The sequence below is a fragment of the Pituophis catenifer genome, unplaced genomic scaffold (genome assembly GCF_029215685.1).
Source record: "Pituophis catenifer annectens isolate HBS135680 unplaced genomic scaffold, rPitCat1.0.hap2 SCAF_13, whole genome shotgun sequence".
In the NCBI taxonomy this organism is placed as follows: Eukaryota; Metazoa; Chordata; class Lepidosauria; order Squamata; family Colubridae; genus Pituophis; species Pituophis catenifer.
Window position 1 is genome coordinate 4,626,605 of NW_027256893.1, and position 23,000 is coordinate 4,649,604.

Sequence of the window (23,000 nt, forward strand, 5' to 3'; positions counted from 1 at the left end):
CCAAGAGTTGCATCTGCGATTGACCTTAAAAAAGGCTGTGGAAATGGCTTTTTTTTTATTTTAGCTATTGTTTTGTATGCCCTGTTTCCCCCAAAATAAGACATCCTCTGATAATAAGCCCAATCGGGCTTTTGAGTGCATGTGCTAAAATAAGGGCCTCCCCGAAAATAAGCCTTCCCTGAAAATAAATAAACGCAGAGCTGGAAATCAGGTAAGACGGCAAGAGGAGCCCCATCTTGCTCCAGGCGCCCCAAAATAATAAGACCTCCCCAAAAATAAGGCCAAGCGCTTATTTCGGGGTTCAAAAAAAATATAAGACAGGGTCTTATTTTCAGGGAGAAATGGTATTTCCATTTTCCTAAGTAAATTGGTGTGTTTTCATGTGTCTGCACATCTGCTGGCATTCATGGCTCTTGTTTTAATTTGATTTTAATGTGTTTCATTTTTAAAATGCATCGAGAACTTTTAGTTGGAAACCGCTATATGGGCTGAAGCTTGTAAATGATTGTTTTATGATGAAGAATTTTAAGTGTTGCAGGATCCAAAGAGATATTTTGTAGAATTATGAATTTAATTGCAGCCTAAAATAACTTTTCTGCCTCCATCATTTCTTCTACTGGTATTGTTGATGGATCGGTTAATGGTGGACATGGTGATACTGATTCTTGGGAATTCCTTCCTTCCTTCCTTCCTTCCTTCCTTCCTTCCTTCCTTCCTTCCTTCCTTCCTTCCCTATTAACAAATGTAAGTATATTCAGATTTCATGCCTATTTAGGGATGCATCACATCTCTGTAGGCTTCCAGAGATGGAGGACACCAGATTAGCAAATGTGCTTAAGGCTCCTCATGCACAACATCATGAGAACATCAGTCAAACTTCATGGGTTGGTTGAGCTTCTGCTACCATCTCTGAGTCAAACAGAGTCATCCCAGCATCATCCTTTTCATGGAGCTCCCAGAATCTCAGGGTTGCGCAAAGGAATTCTTAGCTGGAATCTCCTACTTGGTTCAAGCTATCAATCAAAATAGAATAGAGCTGGGAGGGATCTTAGTTCAACCCCCTGCTGAAGCAGGAGATCCTATACCATTTCAGGCAAGTGGCTCTCCAGTCTCTTCTTAAAATCCTCCAGTGATGGAGCACTCACAACTTCTGGAGGCAACTTCTGTTCCACTGGTTAATTGTCCTCACTGTTAGGAAGTTTCTCCTCAATTCTCTTTAATTAGTTTCTCTTTAATTAGTTTCCATCCATTGCTTCTTGTCTTGCCTTTTTGGTGCTTTGGAGAATAATTTGACCCTCTCTTCTTCGGGGCAGCCCCTCAAATACTGAAATAATGCTATCATGTCACCCCCAATTCTTCTTTTCCCTAGACTAGACAAACCCAAATCCTGCAGCCATTCTTCATATGTTTTAGTCTCCAGGCCTTTGATCATCTTACTTGCTCTTTTCATCACTCTTTCCAATCTCTCAATATCCTTTTTTATAACGTGGTGACCAAAACCGGTTGCACTATTCCAGATGTGGCCTTACTAAGGCTTTATAAAGCGGTACTAAATATTTGACGTGATTTCGATTCACTAAACAATGTTTTAAAGGGATCTGCCAATTTTGTGCCAGCAGCAGCGAAGATACCATCCTCCGCTGCTGGTCTTCCTCTGCCCAGTTGGCCCCTTGATGTGTTGGCATGTGAGCGTGAGTCTCGAGCGTCGGAATCAGCGGCACAAAGATCCGATTGTGCACAGAGCAGACATGAGAAGCCGCGTCATCCTGCCTTCGTCACACTGTTTTCACAGAAGGCCATCTGTTCAAAGAAAGCCAAATTAGCCATGCTCCTGCTCCTTTTCAAGTCCGCATGGGAATGAGGGCACACAGTCGCGTCCTATCAGCTATCCCTTTCTATCGATGGGCGCGGCCTTTCCAATGTTGCCTCAGGAAATCTGATCAGAGCTGGTTTTGTTTCCCAGGGTTACAGAAATAATTGCTCAGCCTTCTCCAACCATTCAGGAGAACAGAGATGGGGGAACGATGGCCCCTTTGATGACTTGTGGACTTCAACTCCCAGAATTTCTGAGCCGGCATGGAAATTCTGGGAATTGAAGTCCATAAGTCATCAAAGGACTATGGTTCCCTTCGCCTGCGGTAGAGAAATGGGAGATTGTCACATGATATAAGTCACTATAATTACTATATATATAGTAATTATAACATGTACATGTTAGCAGTTGAAAGCACTACTACTTTGTATGCTTAAATAGTAAATGGTAAGAGATGATGGATAGATACATAATACTTCTTAATGTGGGAGTCGTGGTATTAGGGGTTAGAAAAAAGAGGTAGAAAGTAGAAACCGGGAAAACATTATTATGTACACTGCTACATAATATAATATATTATAACTACGCTGTATTTGTAAGTCTTAGAAGTTGAAAGATTACTATCATGTATACCTGATACAGTAACAGTAACAGTAACAAAGGGACCTTGGAGGTCATCTAGTCCAACCCCCTGCTCAGGCAGGAGACCTATACTAGGGATTTGAACCGCCGAACTGCCGACCTTTCTGATCGACAAGCTCAGTGTCTTAGCCACTGAGCCACCTAGCCAGGCTAATATTATATATAATACCTAATTATTATTATTATTATTATTATTATTATTATTATTATTATTATTATTATTATTATTATTATATCGTATGAAGTAAATTGACCCAGGCAATGTACTGTTCACTAAACACTCATATATGTTAAAGAAAACACCATAAATAAAATCATAAAAAGGAAAGAAAGAAATGGGAGAACTGAGGGGCCGGGAGCTGTGATGTGGCCACGGTTCCCACCAATGGGAAACGGGCACTTCAAGTGGTCCAGGGTCCCAACTGCAGAAATCACAATTTGCAGCGATTCCACCTTGTCCTTTGATTAGCCAGAGATCAACTTGTTTTGTGGCCTACGGACAGTGAGAGTCTATCAAGGACGGGGATGATGTTTGGGTTTTTTTTAAATTTGCCAAATACCATTTGCATGACCGTGACTATAAAGCCGCCGAGAAGCTCGCAGGAATATTTATTTAGAAAGAAGTCAAGCTGTGTGGAGTGAGATATTTTGGAGAAGTATGAATTTAATTGCAGCCTAAAATAATTTTGCTGCCTTCATCTTTTCTTTTAGAGCAGTGTTTCTCAACCTTGGAAGCTTGAAGATGGGTGGACAGTTGGATTCTGGGATTTGAAGTCCACCCATCTTCAAGCTTCCAAGGTTGAGAAACACTGTTTTAGATGTATTGTTGATGGATTGATTAATAGTCATCACGGTGGTGTTGACTTTTGGAGTCCCTCTCTCTCTTTCTTTCCTTACTTTCTTTCTCTCTCTTTCTCCTTATATCTCTCTCTCTTTCTCTCTCTCTCTTTCTCTTTCTCTTTCTTTCCTTCCTCCTCTCCTCTCCTCTCCTTCCTTCCTTCTTACCTATATCAATCTGTCAGTTTTTTGAGGTAGATCTGACTGTAAATGCTAAAACTACTCTTATTATAGTTTCACAGTAACCAAATCTTGCACATTTTAATGTGCCTCCCCTCACCCTGCCTTTATCCTATTTTTTTTTTTTTTTGCCAGCTGTGGTCATTCTGTTTCTTTGTTCAGGTAAGGATATATCCAGGGGCGAAATCCAGCAGGTTCTGACAGGTTCTGGAGAACCAGTAGCGGAAATTTTGAGTAGTTTGGAGAACCGGCAAATACCACCTCTGGCTGGCCCCAAAGTGGGGTGGGAATGGGGATTTTGCAATATCCTCCCTCCAGAAGTGGGGAGGGAATGGGGATTTTGCAGTATCCTTCCGCTGCCATGCCCACCAAGCCACAGAACCGGTAGTAAAAAAAAATTGGATTTCACCACTGGATATATCTCTGAAATGATGACTCAACAGGGCACAGGTTTTCCAGTCCTTTATCATATCAGGACATCATGGGAAGATCGTTTCCAAGGTCTTAATCACCACAACTCTACCGAATGCTGCTCTGCAGGACTTTTGGATATTTATTTATTTTATTTTATTTTATTTTATTAAGCTTATATACCGCCCTATCTCCAACGGACTCAGGGCGGCTCACAACAATAAAAACCACAATAACCATTATACAAAGTTAAAATACCTAATTAAATCAGATAAAAATTAAAAACCAGTATAAAACCCCATCAGTCCAGGCCGGGGGACTCAAATAACCAAGTTTTTAATTCGCAGCGGAAGGTGAGAAGGTCAGGGGCCAACCAGAGCCCCAAGGGGAGTTGATTCCAGAGGGTGGGCATGCCCACAGAGAAGGCTCTACTCCTGGGGGCTGCCAGCCGACATTGTCTCGCCGACGGCACCCTGAGCAGGCCCTCCCTATGGGCACAAACTGGACGATGGGATGTTGTTGCTGGCTGCAGGTGGTCCGCCAAATATCCTGGGCCTAAGCCATGTAGGGCTTTATAGGTCATCACCAGGACCTTGAATCTCACCCGGAGGGCAACCGGTAATCAATGCAGGTCGCTCAGGAGGGGTGTAACATGGGAGTATCGGGATTCTCCCATCACAACCCGCGCGGCTGCATTTTGCACCAGCTGAAGCCTCTGAGTTGGTACTTTGTGAAACTTTTTGGAACTTTTTGAAAGTTCGTATACAGGGAGTCCTCAACTTATGACCAGAACTGAGTCCAACATTTCTGCTGCGAAGTGAGACATTGGAATTTTGCTCTGTTTTCTGACCTTCCTTGCCACATTTGTTAAATGAATTATTGCTGTTGTTTTAAGTTTGTAACCCGGTTGTTAAGTGAGTCTGGATTCCCCACTGACTTGGCTTGTCAGAGGATCGAAATGATCCCGGGACACCGCAAGGGCCATAAATACATGCCAGTTGCCAAGTGTCTGATTTTTTTGATCACATGACTTTGGGGATGCTGCAACATGTGAAAAATGGTCATAAGTCACTTTTTTCAGTGCCGTTTCAGTGTAACTTTGAAGGTCATTAAATCAATCAATCAATCAATCAATCAATCAATCAATCAATCAGCATAGAGCTGGAAGGGACCTTGGAGGTCTTCTTGTCCAGTTCCTTGCTCAAGCAGGATCCCTATACCAGTCATGGCTGACCTTTTCCGGACCAAGTGCCCAAAGTGTGCATGCCTGAATCACCAAAATGCAATGTGCGCACAGCAGGGGTGAAATGCTCCCGGTTCGGAGTAGCGATGGAGGCGGGTGGTTCGGAGAACTGGTAGCAAAAATCTCTGCTCCCCCCACATTGCCCAGCTGAGCCGCGCAATCATCAGAGGCTTTTTTTCAATTTTTAAAAGCATTTTTTCTACAACTCCTTTGGCTGAAAAAAATGCTTTTAAAAGGAAAAAAAAGCCTTTGATGATCGCGCGGCTCAGCTGGGATCATCAGAGGCTTTTAAAAGCATTTTTTCTACAACCTCTTCGGCCGAAGAGGTTATAGAAAAAATGTTTTTAAAAGGAAAAAAAAGCCTCTGCCGATCAGGCAAGTCAGCTGGGATCGTCAGAGGCTTTTAAAGCATTTAAATGGTTTTAAAAGTAAAAAAAAAAACGTTGGCCACGCCCACTCAGTCATATTACCCCACCACCACCAAGCCACGCCCACAGAACCGGTAGTAACAAATTTTACATTTCACCACTGGCGGACATCCCCCATGCATGCACCACCGTGCATGCTTGCACGGCCTCTGTGCAAGCTCCCCCACGCATGTGCATGCTCCCCCCAAGCCACTCCCACTCATGCACGGCAGAGACCCGATGACTAGCTGGCTGGTGGGAGGCGTGCATGCATGCGCGTTGGAGCTGAACTGGGGCGACGGCTCGGGTGTCCACAGAGAGGGTGCTGAGTGCCACCTGTGACACGCGTGCCATAGATTCGCCATCACGGCCCTATACCATTTCAGACAAGTGACTGTCCAGTCTCTTCTTTTTTTTAATAATTTTTATTTAGTTAAAAAAGAAAAACAAACAAGTGCAAAAATGACAATACACAACATACACAACAAATAAACGTAGATCAAGTCTTATAACTTATATTTTAGATAGTCACATCGGTAAACTATATTTCTCTATGTATATTTCTACACCTTTAGTTATATAACGATATTTTGAATTCTCTTCTTAATTGATTGTTTTCTTAGTTGGTACCCAATTCCTGTCTGATTAGTCCATTTCCTTTAGTGTGATCCTATTTTTGTTTTATTTTCCTTTTCCCCAGCCAATCCTACCATTTGTGCCATACCAGGTTTCCTCTTTTTCTTGCATTTCTTTCGTGAGTTTATCCATCTCTGCGCACTCCATCACTTTTAATATTATTCTATCTTCCGATGGTATATTTTCCGATTTCCAGCTTTGTGCAAAAATGATTCTTGCTGCTGTTAAGATGTGGATAATTAAATATGTTATTTCCTTTTCATAATGTGTTGTGAATATTCCTAATAGATAAATTTCTGTCCAGTCTCTTCTTAAAAACCTCCAGGGATGAAGCATCCACAAGTTCTGAAGGCAACTTCTGTTCCGCTGGTTAATTAATTACTATTATAAATTGAGGACATTCTGTGAAGACCTGGCTTTTCCGGCAGGCCTGGGGCTGTTGATCTTGCTCTTGTGATCTGGCGAGATCCGGCCATGAATGGCGTGAATGAGTTTTTAATGATTTTAATTTTTCAACGTTTTTTTATAATTATTTTTTAAAATGTATTGTGAGCCGCCCTGAGTCTTCGGAGAGGGGCGGAATATAAATTTAATTAATTAAATTAAATTAATTAAATTAAATTTTGATACTTTGACTCCTTAGCCTCCTTCACTCATCTAAAGAAACAAAATCTACCTCGCCATCAATCAGAGGACAACCCTCGATGGCTACTCAACATAATATGCCCATATATGCGCACCCCTCAGAATTAATTTGGAATCAGGTGGTGCTTAAACAGAATAAATGATATTTTTAAAAAAATAACCGTGTCCTTGCAGGACACAAAAATAATTGTAAGGATTGTTGATCAAGAGCGGCGTTATTGAGGGGAAGGAAAAATGAAAACATGTTGATTCTGTCTTTGCCACATCCTCTTGTTTTGGCTCACAATGCTATTTTCCCAGGCCTAGCTAGACAAATATTATCTTTATGTTTAGCCACGGCTGCAACTTGCGATTTCATGTCAAGAAGAGGTGGAGAGAAGAAGTAGATAGGCACTGGGCAGAGTAAAATCAAAGTGTTTTGTTGCATTAGGTCAGAGGTCGGCAACCTTAAACACTCAAAGAGCCACTTGGACCCGTTTCCCACAAAAAAGGAAACACCGGGAGCCACAAAACCCTTCCCGTGCCTGACTATTTCTTGAGCGGCCACAAAACTAGCATATGTAGTTGAATTAAATGTTCTGTTTTCTTCTGAAACTTTTCTTTTCTTGGATTTATCCATGGTTGGCCTACCGGGGATTGAAAAGCTCAATACATCGTGTGCCGGTGGGTGTTGCACATTGGCGGTTGTGACGCATATTTTGAGTGACAGGGAGCCGCATCAGAGGGGTGAAAGAGCCACATGCGGCTCCAGAGCTGCAGGTTGCTGACCCCTGCATTAGGTACTTGCTATGCATTAGGGACTAGCTATGCTCCGCCATTGCTACCGGATCACCGAACCACTGGCCAAAATCGCTACCGGATCGGGCAATCCGGTCTGATCTGGGAGCATTTCCCTCCTGCTTACTACCGTTGCTGCACCCTCATAGTCATGAGATTAAAATCCAGATGCTTCATATCTGACTCATATTTATGACGGTTGCAGTGACTGTGATCAACTTTTGCGGGGCAAAACGGGGCAAAATTCACTTCACAAATGTCTGACTTAGCAAGAGAAATTTTGGGCGCGATTGCAGTCGTACGTCGAGGACTACTAAAGCAGGAGAAAACAGGGTAGATTTTTCTTAAAATGAAGACGACAACACTTGCTAAAATTACACCATTCTGTTTTCAGGAGTTGAGTAATCATGTGATAAATTTTGCAGCACTGGAAACCTGGCTGGGTTACCGTGCAGGGGAAATCTCACTGCAAGCGTACAAAAAAAAAAAAAAAAAAACCACCAGTTAGGAAGAGAGGCTGTGTAGTTCTGGAAAAAATGAGGTTCTGCAGGTGTGCTGAGGAGGCCTGTAAACAATCTAGCCCAGATGTCAATGCAACAGCTGCATACCAGGTGTGAAGCCACTTTGCCAAAGGCCACCGCATTTCCATACAAACCAGAGCTGTGATGTCGTGGGGAACTGAGGTCACCTGGGATTCCCCCCCCCCTTTTTTTTCCTTGGCTTGGGGAATTTTTTGCAAGGGTGAGCTGACAATGTTACCATAATAAGCCTTTTTTTAAAGATTCGCTCTCGAGTTTTCATGTGTTTTTCATGTAAAAAAAAAAAAATGGCAGGAAACCAATTTTCGCAAATGCAGCTCAGCATCAACTGTGCACTTTGGAAAGTCTGCCAAAAAAGTGGATTCAAGGGCTTTCTTTGCAAATTGCTCCCGCCTGTGATTTCTTTTTCTTTCTTAATCCTTGGCTTAGTTTTTCGTGGTTTTCATTGCTCGAATCCAGTGATTCCAGTTGCAAATTGGCTTAATCTGGAAGGGCCCTGAAATATTCTTGAACCGGAACCGAGTCACCGTTTCTCCCTTCCTTCTGTTCTCCTTCCATTTTGAGCATTTTGCAGACTGCATTTAGCAGTTGGTTGGCCGAAATCTGGAAAATGCTATGTGCCCAATCCTTGGGCAGAAGTGAGCATTTGGGGACCGTGGCATTAACCTCCCCCTCACACACCCTTATGGTTATCATGTTGGGGAGATGCCCTTTGTGCTCTCCTGTTACAAGACTCAGCGGGATTACGTTGTGCTGCGTCACAGAGCCTGTTCTGGATTTGCTAAACCAGGAGTGTGTGTCCAACCTGGGCAATTTTAGGACCTGTGAACTTCAATTCAGAGAACAGGCTAGGGAATTCTGGGAGTTTGAAGTCCACAGATCTTAAAAGTTCCCAAAGTTGGACACCCCTGTGCTAAAGGTATTCTTTCTAGCTGTGTCATTGCCAATTTCAAATGCTGGTGCATGCAAGGAAAATCAAGGGTGGGGTTTTGGTCTTCATCTCAGTGGTAGGCTGTCTCAGGTCTCTCATCCCAGTGGTTTAGCACCCATAAATTCTGACCTTTTATTATAAAGGAGAGTCCTTGCTTTCAAATGTGGTTTAGAATTATTTTTTTTCAGAATCTTTCTCTTTCTTTCTTTCTCTTCCTTTCCTTTTTTCTTTTCTTTCTTTCTTTTTCTTTTTTTCTCTCTTCTTTTTCTCTCCCTTTTCTTTCTTTTTTCTATCACTCCCTCCCTCTCTCTCTCTCCCTTTTTCTTTTTTCTCTCTCCCTCTTCTTTCTTCTTTCTTTTCTTTCTTTCTTTTTCTTTCTCTCCCTTTTCTTTCTTTTTCTTTCTCTCCCTTTTCTTTCTTTTTCTTTCTCTCCCTTTTCTTTCTTTCTTTCTCTCTATCACTCCCTCCCTCTCTCTCCCTCTTTTTCTTTTTTCTCTCTCCCTCTTCTTTCTTTCTTTTCTTTCTTTCTTTTTCTTTCTCTCCCTTTTCTTTCTTTTTCTTTCTCTCCCTTTTCTTTCTTTTTCTTTCTCTCCCTTTTCTTTCTTTCTTTCTCTCTATCACTCCCTCCCTCTCTCTCCCTCTTTTTCTTTTTTCTCTCTCCCTCTTCTTTCTTTCTTTTCTTTCTCTTTCTTTCTTTCTTTCTCTCAATCACTCCCGCCCTCCCTCCCTCTCTTTTTTCTCTCTCCCTCTTCTTTCTTTCTTTCTTTCTTTCTTTCTTTCTTTTCTTTCTCTCTTTCTTTCTTTTTCTTTCTCTCCCATTTCTTTCTTTCTTTCTTTCTCTCCCTCCCTCCCTCCCTCCCTCCTTCTCCTTCTCCTTCTCCTTCTCCTTCTCCTTCTTTTTCTTTTTTCTCTCTCCCTCTTCTTTTTCTTTCTTTCTTTTCTTTCTTTCTCTCTATCACTTCCTCCCTCCCTCTTTCTTTCTTTCTTTCTCTCTCTCCCTCCCTCTTTTTCTTTTTCTTTTTTTCTCTCTCCCTCTTCTTTCTTTCTTTCTTTCTTTCTTTCTTTCTTTCTTTTTTCTTTCTTCCTTCTTTCCTTTCCCTTTTTCTTTTCTTTCTTCTTTTTCTTTGGTTTTTTTTAAATCTCAATTTTGTTATCTATATCTATCTATCTATCTATCTATCTATCTATCTATCTATCCATCCATCCATCCATCCATCCAACCATCCATCCATCCATCCATCTATCTTTTATCTATTTCTTGTATAGGTTCTCCTACTTTGCAGCGGGTTGTACTAGAAAACCTCCAAGGTCCCTTCCAACTTTTGTTATTCTGTTATGTTGATCATTTGACTTTTACCATACTCACCTAATACACAGTCTTCATATGAAAAAACTATAGAAACCGAATTGTCTTTTAAAAATACATTTACATCCACTGCCCAAAATATTTTTAGCTTTTTTTAAAAAAAAAAAAATAGAATATGCATTTGGTCAAGTTTTTCTTCGTTTTGCTCTTGAATTCTCTTTCCTAAAGCAGAACTTGAAACCTAATTATTAATATTTTTATCCTCATGAATCTCTTTCAGATTTGTCCCTTTTCCGGGTTATTCAGGGTTATTCTTTATTTTTGACTCCAAGAAAATATGGCCACCGTCCCCACAGGGCACCAAACAGAACGTAGCAAAGGGCAGTTGGCATCTTGGAGGCAGCCCAGAGACATCAGCTGCTGTATCAGCAAAACACCAAAACAGCTGACAAAACCGTTGGCAGAGCTTGGCTGCAATAATCATTAATTAATTATAATAATAATTAACCTTAACAGGTCTTGTTTTGATAGTTAAGTGTCTTAAGTGTTCCACTGACCTGATTCCCACAGCATGCAGGGTGGGAAAACACCCACAAAGGATTGAGATCTCTATTCCTTCCCATCTGCCAGATGTGTTAGCCAGGGGTGGGTGAGGACACAGCTGGGGAGAGCAACCTGGAATTAAGGAGAAACTTCCTAACAGTGAGGACAATTAACCAGTGGAACAGCTTGCCACCAGAAATCGTGGGTGCTCCATCATTGGGGGATTTTTAAGAAGAGATTGGAGAGCCACTTGTCTGAAATAGTCTAGATTCTTCTGCTTGAGCAGAGGGCTGGACTAGAAGCCCTCCAAGGTCCCTTCCAGCTCTATACTATTTATAGTATATGCTATATACCAGGGGTGAAATCCAGCAGGTTCTGACAGGTTCTGGAGAACCGGTAGCGGAAATTTAGAGTAGTTTGGAGAACCGGCAAATACCACCTCTGGCTGGCCCCCGAGTGGGGTGGGAATGGAGATTTTGCAATATCCTTCTCCCAGGAGTGGGGAGGGAATGTGGATTTTGCAGTATCCTTCCCCTGCCATGCCCACCCAGCCACGCCCACCAAACCACGCCCAAAGAACCTGTAGTAACAAAAAAATGAATTTCACCACTGCTATATACACTGCTCAAAAAAATAAAGGGAACACAAGGAGAAGACATCCGAGATCTGAATGAATGAAATAGCCTTATTAAATACTTTGTTCGTTACATGCAGTAGTTTTGTGTTCCCTTTAGTTGTTTGAGCAGTGTATAAACTACTGTATGTAACGAACAAAGTATTTAATAAGGCTATTTCATTCATTCAGATCTCGGATGGCTTCTGCTTGTGTTCCCTTTATTTTTTTGAGCAGTATACTATAGTATTCTATTCTAATCAAGGAGAGAAGCAACCTGGAATTGAGGAGAAAGTTCCTAACAGTGAGGACAATTAACCAGTGGAACAGCTGGCCACTAGAAACTGGAGATCTAGACTCCTCTTAAAACTTCCAATGATGGAGCACCCACGATTTCTGGAGGCCAGCTGTTCCACTGGATTGTTAATTGTCCTGTTAGGAAGTTTCTCCTTTAGTTCCAGGTGGCTTCTCTCCTTGATGAGAATAGAATAGGGTAGAGCTGGCAGGGGGCTGGACTAGAAGACCTCCAAGGTCCCTTCCAGCTCTTATTCTAACTGATTGGGTGGGGGAGTGAAGCCGCCGCCCGCCTCTGACTCCGCCTCCGCCGCCGCCTCGCCTTGCCCAGCCGGACGGGCGAGGAGCGAGGAGCGAGAAGCGCCGCCGCCCCTGCAGACCGAGCCGAGCCAAGGCGAGCGCCAGGCGGAGCGGATCCTCTTTGCGCGCGGGGCGCTTCTCCAGCCAAGGTAAGGACCCCCGCCCCGTCCCGCCCGCCCGCAAGGGGTCTTCAGAGCCGGGGACGGTGCTGAACCCGGGCGGGAAGGTTGGAAAGGACCGATAGGCTTCGTTCCTGGCGCCGCTCGCAGAGGCAGAAGCGATTTGCAAGCCCGGGGGAATCGCTACTCCCGCCGCTGCCCCCTTCTAGCCTCCCTCCGGGGGCGCTGGACTACAAAACCCCTCGGGCGTCCCCTGCCTGGACTACAAAACCCCTCAGGCGTCTCCAACCAGGACTACAAAACCCCTCGGGCGTCCCCAACCTGGACTACAAAATCCCTCGGGCGTCCCCAGCCTGGACTACAAAACCCGTCAGGCGTCCCCTGCCTGGACTACAAAACCCCTCGGGCGCCCCCAGGCTGGACTACAAAGCCCCTCGGGCGCCCCCAGGCTTGACTACAAAGCCCCTCGGGCGCCCCCAGCCTGGACTACAAAGCCCCTCGGGCGCCCCCAGGCTGGACTACAAAACCCCTCGGGCGCCGCGGGCGCGGCAGGGAGCGCTCTTGCAAGCACCTGCCGGAGACAGGTTGGTGCCTCGGATTCTTGGCTGGTTTTTTTGCCTGGTTTTCCGCTGCGGAGCTTCGCTGGTTCTCTCGGGCTGCCAGTTCAACCGGTGCAGCGGGGAGCGGCTACGAGGCAGATGGGAGCCCCCCCTCTTTTTTCCCCTGCCGGGCTGCTTGGAAAGCGGTGGGGGTGGGGGAAGCCACCAAACCAAATCAATTGACCTGTCTGAAGGGGGGATGCTGGTAGAGGCCCCCTTTCTCTCGGGTTTCTGCTGTTGTTGTGGCCATTGAGTAACTGCCCATTTGTTTGTGTGTGTGTGTTGGGGGGGGAAGATCGCTTCTGGGGTCTTGCAACAATAGGGTTACCACACCCACCTCCCTTCACCGGTTCCCTCCGCCTGGATTTGAAAAATGCATAAGAGCTGGCCAGGACTAGAATTCCCACTTGACTCATAAAGGAAGGTTCCTGCAGCTGAGGTCTGAGTGGAGTGGGGTGGGAGTGGGGGGGGGGGTGTCTTCAGGCGACTCGGCTGCTTCGGAAGAAGGCAGTGAAGACCCTGAGATACCTGTGGTATCTTGCTGTTTCTCACCTGGTTTTCTCCAGATGTGCTGGAACTATGGTTCCCAGAGTTCCATACGGCTTGGAGATTCTGGGAGATCCTTGCAAGTACATCTGGCCGCTGCCCTTGATGCACCTGGAGAAAATGAACAGGGGGCTGCACTAGAAGACCTCCAAGGTCCCTTCCATCTTATTCTATTCTATTCTATTCTGTTCTACTCTACTCTGTTCACTCTATTCTGTTTTACTCTACTCTGTTCTACTCTACTCTATCTACTCTTGTTCTACTCTATATTCTGTTCTACTCTACTCTACTCTACCCTACTCTACTCTACTCTACTCTTGTTGTTGTTGTTAGTTGCAAAGTTGTGTCCAACCCATTGGGACCCCATGGACAACGTTCCTCCAGGCCTTCCTGTCCTCTACCATCCTCTGGAGTCCATTTAATCTCATACCGACTGCTTCAATGACTCCATCCAGCCACCTCATTCTCTGTCGTCCACTTCTTCTTTTGTCCTTAATTGTTCCCAGCATTCGGCTCTTCTCCAGTGAGTCCTTCCTTCTCATTAGGTGGCTAAAGTATTTGAGTTTCCTCTTCAGGATCTGGCCTTCTAAAGAGCAGTCAGGGTTGATCTCCTCTAGGACTGACCGGTTTGATTGCCTTGAAGTCCAGGAGACTCACAGGAGTCTTCTCCAGCACCAGAGTTCAAAGGCCTCAATTCTTTGGCGCTCAGCCTTCCTTATGCTCCAACTTTCCTACCCTACCCTACCCTACCCTACCCTACCCTACCCTACATTCTGTTCTACTCTACTCTACTCTACTCTACTCTACTCTACTCTACTCTACTCTACCCTACCCTACCCTACCCTACCCTACCCTACCCTACCCTACCCTACCCTACCCTACTCCACTCTAATCTACATTCTGTTCTACTCTGCTCTGCTCTGCTCTGCTCTGCTCTGCTCTGCTCTGCTCTACTCTACTCTACTCTACTCTACTCTACTCTACTCTACTCTACTCTACTCTATTCTAAAAACCAGTTGATTCAATTCTCTCTCACTCAGAACATTAAATGCAAGTTGTGTATGCATCAGCCTGGGCTCAACAGTATGGCTTGTGAGACCTGGTCATCTTAAATGAATTTGATTAAATTTCTAAAAATGCAGATTTATCTCCCCAATTTGGAGACATATATTTGTTTTAGACTGGCAGTCTCTCTTAAGTCACTATCTGTATTCTTTTATGCAGCTAGATTTGGGGCACTTATAACATGGATTTGGGACTTTTCATGGCCACACACATATGCATCATGTTACAGAAGAAAATGTTAAAATCCAGATGAGATGCGGAGATATCTGACCTTGACTGACAATTAGTAACCGTCAATTTCAGGAAGTAATAATAATTTAGATAGATAAAGGGGGGAGAATGTAGGACTTCCTCCATCTTCCACTGCAGTTCTCCATTTATTATTTTAGTGAAGTTTCATAACTGAAAATTGAACATAAAATTAAAGGGTTGGAAGGGTCCTTGGAGGTCTTCTAGTCAGACCCACTGCTTAAGCAGGAGACCTTATACCTTTCTGGACAAATGGCTGTGCAATCTCTTAAAGACCTCCAATGATGGAGCATCCACAACTTCTGGAGGCAAGCCATCCCACTGATTAATTCTTCTCACTGTCAGAAAGTTTCTCCTTTAGTTCGAGGTTGGATCTCTCATGAATGATGAACTTCCACCCACTGTTTCTTGTCCTGGTCCTGTACTTACTGGGGAAAATCGTTTGGGGTAAAAATATGTTTTTGCAGCTTCTCCTGTCCTTTTTATTTTGGGACTAATCGCAGCCAAATTGAATTCTCCCACTCTCAGATCAAGTCGTTTATGTAAAAACTATTTTATGGAACTCCCAAAGGTGCTTTTTCAGGAGGCCACTGGACTTCCTTGTTTTTTTCTTTTGAAGACGTTTCGCTTCTCATTCAAGAAGCTTCTTCAGCTCTGGCTGGGAATGGAAGGATTTGTATTCCTTGCAGACAGCTGGTCATTTGAAGAATGACCTGTCGGAGCTGAAGAAGCTTCTTGGATGAGAAGCGAAACGTCTTCAAAAGAAAAAAAACCAGAAAGTCCAGTTGCCTCCTGAAAAAGCCCCTTTGGGGCAACCATGACCTGGATGGCTGAGAATCTCTACAGACTTATTTATTTATTTATTTATTTATTTATTTATTTATTTATTTATTTATTTATTTATTTATTTATTTATTTATTTAATTTGTATACCGCCCTTCTCCCGGAAGGGACTCAGGGCGGTGAACAGCCAAAATTAAAAAACATACAAATGCAAAAGTTAAGATAATTAAAAGAATTAAATCACTGGCTACCCAATTTAAAACCCCAAATCCATAAAATTTAAAATCCCAATTAAAACCATTTAGGCTAGGCCGGCTTGATGAAATAAAAATGTCTTCAGGGCTTTATGGAAGCTAGGAGACACATTGAGCTCATGCTGCGTGTGAAATATAGGCCATAGTTACAACAAACTTCGCACAGGTTTTCCAGCTAACACACACCTTGTGTGCAAACCTCTGAGCCACCCAGAATCATCGTGAGTCAGGTAGCATACAAATTTAATAAATTATTACCATTAAATTATGATTCAATCTTTGCCTTAAGAAAGTTCAAAACATTCTTAAAGATCCCTCTCATTCTGGGCAACCCCCCCTTTTTTTTTTGAACTATTACCATCTGGCAGACGGTACAGGATAATAAAAACAAGGACAAATAAGCTGAAAAACAGCTTCTATCCCAGAGCAGTAACTATATTGAATTCTATTTTATACTGCAATATTAATGCAATATCAGGAGTTTTCAATTCAATTGTATAGAATGTGAAGGATGTGGGTTTGTGTTTTATTTTTATAGTTATAATGTACACTGAAGATGGCATTTGATTTCGTTATATGAGGTGCAATGACAATAAAGTAAACTAACTTTAAGTTGCCAAAGTGATGTCAGCCCAACAAGCCAGGGCTATTAGCAGGTATAAGGGAAAGTGAAGTAGGTGAGGGACCACTGAGGACGTGAGTGTGTTCAGTGGTTACAGATGTGTAAGGCTTGTGCAAGGGAATGGAGAATCGCAGAACAGGGCAAGTTGCATAGAACTCAGAATGAAGCAGCTCTAGAACCTCAATTGCAATTTTAGGAAGGACAGCCTAAAAATTCACTTTGGGTGGATTTGCAGCTCTGAAAATGTTTGGTCCAAATTTGGGGTGCTTGCAGTTTGGGGTGTCGAGTTAGAAGAGGTGTCCAGTCTAGCAAGGGAGAAACTGGTCTGGGATACGAGAGGACAAATTAAGAGATTTGGGGGTTCTCCGGACAGGTGACCACCTCTCTCTGTGTCTTCTCTTGGGTTTACCGCAAAGATCCTTAATCTGGATTTCTCATTTATCAATATATATCAAATCAAGTCTCTTTATTATGGTCTTTGACCAGCCTTTTTAACAAAAGTAAAAAAATTGAGGAGACCGTGGGTTCCAGTCCCATCTTAGGCACGAAAGCCAGCTGGGTAACCTGGGGCCAGTCACTCTCTCTTTGCCCAACCCACCTCACAGGATTGTTGTGGGAAAAACAGGAGGAAGAAGTTGTATTGGATATGTTTGCACCTTGAGTTATTTGTAAAAACCAATAAAAGCAGGATACAAATAACTAAGAGCTAAAAAGGGAAATAATTTAGCAGATCAATTTGTTATTGGGGAATGGAAAAAAAAATAACAGCAACAAACTTAATTAAAAGTTTTGTGCAGCGGTATATTTATATTCTGTGTTCAGTGAATAGAATAGAATAGAATAGAATAGAATAGAATAGAATAGAATAGAATAGAAAATATGGAATGGAATGGGATAGGATAGGATAGGATAGAATAGAATAGAATAGAATAGAATAGAATAGAATAGAATAGAATAGAATAGAATAGAATAGAATAGAAAATATGGAATGGAATGGGATAGGATAGGATAGGATAGGATAGGATAGGATAGGATAGGATAGGATAGAATAGAATAGAATAGAATAGAATAGAATAGAATAGAATAGAATAGAATAGAATAGAATAGAATTCTTGATTGGCCAAGTGTGATTGGACACACAAAGAATTTGTCTTTGGTGCATACGCTCTCAGTGTACATAAAAGAAAAGATACGTTCAACAAGAATCATAAGGTACAACACTTAATGATAGTTATAGGGAAACAGTCAATATAAATCGTAAGGATACCAGCAACAAGGTTATAGTCATACAATCATAAGTGGGAGGAGATGGGTGATAGGAACGATGAGAAGAGTAATAGTAACTAGTTTGACAGTGTTGAGGGAATTATTTGTTTAGCAGACTGATGGCGTTCGGGAAAAAAGTGTTGCTCCAAAGTGACCTTCAAGTGGCCACTCCAAAGCTCCACTTGTGCTTCTGAACAAAGTTGCTTTCCAAGAACTCTGCTCATCAACATGACAGGAACCAAGGAAGGTGAGCAAACAGCTGGATTGCACCGTGAGAAAGAAAGAGACGACCGAGAAGCTGCTTTGCAGGTCCTTCGTTCTGGAGAGGAAGGGGTTAAGCCGCCCTCCATCTGTGTGCTTGCTTGGCTTGAGTTCGGCCCCTTTTTCATTCAAAACACACACACACACGGGGGGGGGGGGGAGAGAGAGAGCATAAAAGGAGTGTGTGATCTCTATTGGTTGAGCCAGTTGGCAGAGTGGATTCTGCTTTATTTTCCCACCCCCCTTCCTACCAGATCTAATTCATTTCGAGATGAGAAGCAATTTGCCCGAGCAACATTTTTTTTCGAAGGTAAAGGTGGGTTTTCCAGGACAGGTGGTCCTCGACTTATAACCACAATTGAGCCCAAAATTTCTGCGGCTAAGCGAGACACTTGTGAATCTCCGTTGTTAAGCTAGTCACACAGTTGGGAAGTGAATCTGGCCAGAGGTGGGTGTCACATACTGTTACAACAGGCTCGCCCAGAACAGAAAATGTGAGCACGCGTGGGAAAAAACGGCAATTGGTGGCGCCTTGGTGGCGCAGCAGACTAAAGTACTATTAAGTAGCACCAGCTCCCTGCAATTACTGCAAGTTCGAATCTCACCAGGCTCAAGGTTGACTCAGCCTTCCATCCTTCCGAGGTAGGTAAAATGAGGACCCGGATTGTGGGGGCAATAAGCTGACTTTGTATAAAATAGAACACCGCTTAGGGGGGGGCCAAAAGCCCTACTAAGCAGGTATATACAAAAGTATGAAGGCTATTGCTTAACGCATTGGAAGCCGCCCTGAGTCTCCAGAGAAGGGCGGCATATAAATCGAACCAATAAATAAATAAATAAATATAGGATGGGATACCACCTCCCAGCCGCTGGTCGGAACTACCGGTTCGCCTGGTCAGAAAATCGCAAAAGCTGATTGCGTGACCTTGAGACGCTGCAACCATCATAAATACGAATCAGATGCCAAGCATCTAAATTTTGATCACCTGACTGCAACGGTCATAAATGTAAAAAAAAAAAAAACCCGGTCATAAGTCACTTTTTTCAGTGCCGTTATTTCGAACGGTCACTAAACAAACTGCTGTAAGTCGAGGACTATCTATACTTCCCAGAGAGTTTATTAGGAATAAGGCAGGGGTGAAATCCAGCAGGTTCTGACAGGTTCTGGAGAACCGGTAGTGGAAATTTTGAGCAGTTCGGAGAACCGGCAAATGCTACCTCTGGCTGGCCCCAGAGTGGGGTGGGAATGGAGATTTTGCAGTATCCTTCCACCAGGAGTGAGGAGGGAATGGGGATCTTGCAGTATCCTTCCCCCAGGAGTGAGGAGGGAATGGGGATCTTGCAGTATCCTTTCCCTGGAGTGGGGTGAGAATGGGGATTTTGCAGTATCCTTCCCCTGGAGTGGGGAGGGAATGGGGATTTTGCAGTATCCTTCCCCTGGAGTGGGGTGGGAATGGGGATTTTGCAGTATCCTTCCCCTGGAGTGGGGAGGGAATGGGGATTTTGCAGTATCCTTCCCCTGGAGTGGGGTGGGAATGGGGATTTGCAGTATCCTTCCCCTGGAGTGGGGAGGGAATGGGGATTTTGCAGTATCCTTCCCCTGCCATGCTTACCAAGCCACACCCACAGAACTGGTAGTAAAAAAAAAATGGATTTCACCACTGGAATAAGGTACACCAGCCCTTCTCTCTACAGCCTTCTTGGGTTCTGTTCAGGGGGGCAGGAGGGGAGTTCTCGGGGTGCGGGGCGGGGGAGAAGCTTTTACAGTCATCCTGTTTCTGTGATGGGGACGGGCAGTTCTGTTGTCCTGGTGAAACTGCAGGGGAATTTCTTGGTTGCCCCCCCCCCCTTGGAGAAAGTCAGAGGAATTGTCCAGACAATTCTCTGGAAATTCCTCTGGGGTGGGGGTAGAGAAACCACCGGAGGCCAGTTCAAGTCAATTTAATTAAGGGAAGGATATTGGCAAAAGATGCTGAAATACAGAATATAGGAAGATGTTTGTAAGATAAGATTAAAAGCCAGTCTCGTCTCAGGGCCTCTGGGAAGCTTCCTTCTTGTGCAACTGTCCATCAATGGGTTATGTACATGCATGAGTGGGTGGGTGTGTTTGTGTGTCTGTGTGGGAAGAGTGAAGGTGGCATCCATGTTTGACCAAAGCCCTGGAAAGCTGGTGCCAAAAGTCTGAACTTCTGAACCTTCTGAATTTTCTACAACCGAGAGTTGGCCTATCCTGCAGCGGTTGGTAAGCTTCGCGGGAAACCCCAAGAAATTAGACTGCATCAGAAAAGAAAGTCCAACTTCCATATTAATTAATCTGAATTAATTAGGTTGGTGGAAGGTTTTATCAAGGATGGGCAAACAGGAATGGCCAGTGTTGGAGTAGCCAAAGTTTGAGAAGACAATCTTCAATGGAAGGAGTAATCGCTGATGGAGCCATGCCACGTACAAAGTGTTGAAATTTAAGGTGTAGCAGACTCCTTTATGGTCTGCTGAAAGTTTTCATTCCCACCCCCCACCCCCTTTTAAACTCTGCTAAGTTTAACGGAAGGACTTGGGCTACTGTTTCTGTGTGTTTCTGCTGGGAACCACAGATTTTCAGCCTTTGTGGTCAGAAGGTTCTACGGAAGAAAGGGGCACTGCCCAAGCAAGATCATGAAACATTCAGAAGTTGTGTGTGTTTCATCTTTCAGGCATATCTACCCTAAACTGCAGTCTTAGATTAGAATGTGGGAGTTCTTGAGGGACTCCTCTACTCCAGCTCTTGAGGGACCTTCTCTAGCGCTTAAGGGATCTAGCTCTTGAGGGACATCTCTACTCCAGCTCTTGAGGGACCATCTCTACTCCAGCTCTTGAGGGATCTCTCTACTCTAGTTCTTGAGGGACACCTCTACTCCAGGTCTCGAGAGACCTCTCTACTCTAGCTCTTGAGTGACATCTCTGCTCTTGAGGGACCTCTCTACTCCAGCTCTTGAGGGATCTCTCTACTCTAGTTCTTGAGGGACACCTCTACTCCAACTCTTGAGGGACCTTCTCTACTCTAGCTCTTGAGGGATCTAGCTCTTGAGGAACACCTCTACTCCAACTCTTGAGGGACCCTCTCTACTCCAGCTCTTGAGGGACCTCTCTACTCCAGCTTTTGAGGGATCACTCTACTCTAGCTCTTGAGAGACACCTCTACTTCAACTCTTGAGGGACTTTCTCTACTCTAGCTCTTGAGGGACATCTCTACTCCAACCCTTGAGGGACCCTCTCTACTCCACCTCTTGAGAGACCCTCTCTACTCCACCTCTTGAGGGACCTCTCTCATTGGTGTTCCTTAGCTTAGCCTGGTTTTTCACTAGAAAGGTGATCAGGAAGACAATACACTAATCTTCTCCACAGGAGCTCTTATGCTTTCTCATTCATTGCCATCCCCAGCCCATAGTGTGTCTTGCCAACTGCAGATCCTTGCCTGGTTTGAACAGCTGATTCTAGTCAGGGAAGCGCCAGCTGCTTTGCCTGGTCGAAACCAAGACATGAGATCATCCCTGCTCCTGCACAACATCCTAAAAAAAGCTCTTGAGATACTGGTTTAGCAAGTAAACTTTGCTTTAGGGAGAGGCACCTTTTCTCAAAAAAAACCATGAATCCAGTAACGGCTTTCCTGATGAGCACGTTTCTCTAAAAGGCAAAAACACAAGCATTCAATGAAATGTGTTTGTTGGAAAAGGTGCTACCAGCTTCCTGATTTTTCAAAAACTATCGACTAAAAAGGATTTCCTTCCAAGATGGCTCCTTCTTTTAGGCTACTTAGTAGAGAGCACAGGCTCTTTACCTGATGCCTTGTCAAGGAAACCAACCAACCAACCAACCAACCAACCAACCAACCAACCAGAATAGAGCTGGAAGGGACCTTGGAGATCTTCTAGTCCAACCCCCTATACCATTTCAGACAGGTGGCTGTTCAATCTTTTCTTAAAGACCTCCATTGATGAAGCACCCACAACCTCTGATGGCAAGCTGTTCCACTGGTTAATTGTCCTCACTGTTAGGAAGTTTCTCCTTAATTCCAGGTTGCTTCTCTCCTTGATTAGTTTCCATCCATTGTTTCTTGTCCTGCCTTCTGGTGCTTTGTAGAATAAATTGACCACCTCCTCTTCTTTGTGGCAGCTCCTCAAAATACTGGGATGCTGCTACCATGTCCTCCCTGGTCCTTCTTTTCTCTAGACTGGCCCTCCCCAAATAAAGATGATCTGATTTTAGTTTAAAGAGAAGTCTTCCTGCTCTTTTTTCTCAGATGCCAGGGTCGTCTCCTTATTTGGGCTCAGAGTTCAGTTTTGTGCTTTTCCTCTGCACTTTCAACTTCCTGGTGGAGTTTTTTACTGCCCCTCTTCTGGAGGTCAATGTATTTTGCTTCTGCTTTTGTTAGCCTCTGAAACTGGCTGGCCAGAATCGTGAGCTGGCATGGCTGGTGATCCAAACTCAAGGACTTTCTCAAGTTCAGAAATGCTTTTGAAGTATGCCACCGAGCAGGTTGCTTGCTAGGCTATCTCCCTCCCTTGAATGGATGGTGGGCATTCGGGTCTTTTCCCGTGTAAGATTGAGAGTATCTTGGCGACGTTTTGACGAGGTCCCACTTGTCATCTTCAGGCTGGTGTCTTCGGCTTCGTGCTTGTGCGAGGAAAGCATGATCGGAGCTTTCCTCGCACAAGCACGAAGCCGAAGACACCAGCCTGAAGATGACGAGTGGGACCTCGTCAAAATGTCACCAAGATACTCTCAATCTTACATGGGAAAAGACCCGAATACATCAAAACTTGCATACCTCTGCCCGTGAAAATCTACGAAAACATTATATATATATATATATATATATATATATATATATATATATATATATATATATATATATATATATATATATATATATATAATATATATATATATAATCTTTTTCGTAGGTTTTATGTGTATTTCTCTTTAGCCAGGTTCTACCTACGTAAACCAAGATATTATGCAGCCCTAGTTCAGTGAAATCACAATTTCATACACACACACACACACACACACACACACACACACACACACACACATATATATATATATATATATATATATATATATATATATATATATATAT

The 23,000-nt window shown here is 43.7% G+C and overlaps 1 protein-coding gene across 2 annotated transcripts in view; it reads left to right on the plus strand.

The window, feature by feature from the left end:
- Positions 1–12,177: 12,177 nt before the first annotated feature.
- LOC139323660 (adhesion G-protein coupled receptor G1-like) overlaps positions 12,178–23,000 on the plus strand; it is a 79,179-nt gene continuing 68,356 nt past the window's right edge. For both annotated transcript variants that reach the window (XM_070953096.1, XM_070953097.1), the window contains exon 1: positions 12,178–12,266. The gene's annotated coding sequence lies outside the window, so the exon portion shown is untranslated. The remainder of the gene's footprint in view (positions 12,267–23,000) is intronic.